Source organism: Tupaia chinensis, unplaced genomic scaffold (assembly GCF_000334495.1).
Source record: "Tupaia chinensis unplaced genomic scaffold, TupChi_1.0 Scaffold000348_1, whole genome shotgun sequence".
Taxonomy (NCBI): Eukaryota; Metazoa; Chordata; class Mammalia; order Scandentia; family Tupaiidae; genus Tupaia; species Tupaia belangeri.
In genome coordinates, this window is record NW_006159842.1 from 1,160,121 (window position 1) to 1,161,918 (window position 1,798).

Below are 1,798 nucleotides of genomic sequence, written 5' to 3' on the forward strand. Positions count from 1 at the left end.
ACCCAGGACCTGTGTCTCCCAGAGGGTGGGGCACCCTCTGGCCCGGAACTCCTGTTGCTGAGAGGCCCATGCAGAAGGCCGTCCCACCCACCTTTATCCTGAAGCCCTCCTGGCTAGTGAGCAGGAGAGAAAGCCCAGGAGCCTCACGCCTGCCAGGGCTCAGGACCCCAATGCTGCCTCCCTAGGAGGTGAGGAAAAGGCTTCTTCTGATTTGTTGCTTTTACATGAAGGGCAGCCGTGCTCTTCCCAGCCGGAGAACTGAGCTCCGGCGAGGAGATGACCATGTGCGGGAGTGGGAGGACGCTTGCCTCGGATACACCAGAGTCCACACCCGCCTCCGGAGATCTCCTTCCGAGGGCAGATGTCAGAGACCCTCAGATCACATGGTGCTCATCTGGTCTCTCAGTGGAAGATGAACCGAAATGGGGGCACACGAGGGGCTTCGGTTGCTCTTGAGCAGGAATTCCTGCCCTGCGGTAGGGACTTGGGTGGCCCTGCGGGGGCGGGGTGAGTGGCGAGGAGGGTGGTGGAGATCTGGGTAGGCTGGCCAGCCCTCTGTAACTGTCCCCGCTGCCAGAATGGCCCACAGTCTTTAGCAGAACTGTCGATGATCCACGAGGGTGGATGGCTGTCTTGGCCTGCCACCAAAGGCCTGCTGCAGCCCAGCCCACAGTGCAGTCTTTCTGGGCAGGCAGAGGGCGAGTCCTGAGGGCTGGGTCACTTCCTCTCCTGTCTTCATGTGGTTCCTGATTCTCTGTGGTTGCCTAAGACAAGCTTCTACTCGGGCCTCAGGCTCTGCGCCTGAGCTCCGCTGCAGACAGCCACACCATTCTCTAGCACCCTTCTAGACCGGGGCCACTAAGCCTTCATGGCAATGCCCAGGCGTGACCGAGACCGCACAGATGAAACAGGTGCCAGGGTCTCCTTGGTCCTCCCAGGTGAGGCTCCACACCTGGCCTCCCAATTCCTTCCAGAACAACCTTTATCCCTGAGAGCTCCCACACATCTCTGGCATTGGACCCCCTTCCCAGAATGCACTTTCAGTCCTGAACAGGGGTGAAGGAGGGGTGTGTATTGGAAGGGGGTCCCTCCCTCTGAGCTCCAGGCTGTCCGATCCATGCTGAGTGGCCTCAGGTCCATGACCGACATGCTTCCTGCCCTCTGCAGGTGTGGCCACTAGGGGCCCCTGTGGCAGAGGCATTGCCTTCGGCAGCAGGACTGGGAGCCTGCAATGGATCTAGACCCAAGGCCTTTCAGAGAAAATGCTCAGGGAGCAGCAGCCAGCTGTTCAATTCCAAGTGAGTCAGCCTCTGGGCAGTCCCGCTGCCTCCGCATTCCCTGGCAGTGCAGGGAGCTGGCTGGGATGCTGCCCGCTCACGAACGGGAGCCCATGGCTGCCCCGAGGTTCTCATCTCCCCCAGCCTCAAGGCTCATGCCTGTTCACTACTTTTGGGGAGAGGGAGCCAGGGAAGGGGCTCCCTCCCCACCTTCAGTCCTCTCCACCTGGACCGAGTGGTCACCTCCCACCCACACTCCTCCTGTGCCCAGGGCTTGTGCTCCCCATAAATGTGGCCAGAGGGGGCATTCTGGGGACCCCCAGAGCCAAGAAGAAAAGGCAGGCTCCACGCCCCACAGCGTGCTCACAGAGCCACTTGGAGCCAGGGCTGAGTGTCTCTGCCCACGTGTTGGCCGGGGAGCCCGCGGTTCTGGCCAGGTGTCGGCAGACGCGGAAGGATCATTTACGTGGGCAGATATGTCGTGTTGGGCATTCCCGCGCGGCAGCGACCGCCTCGGTGCG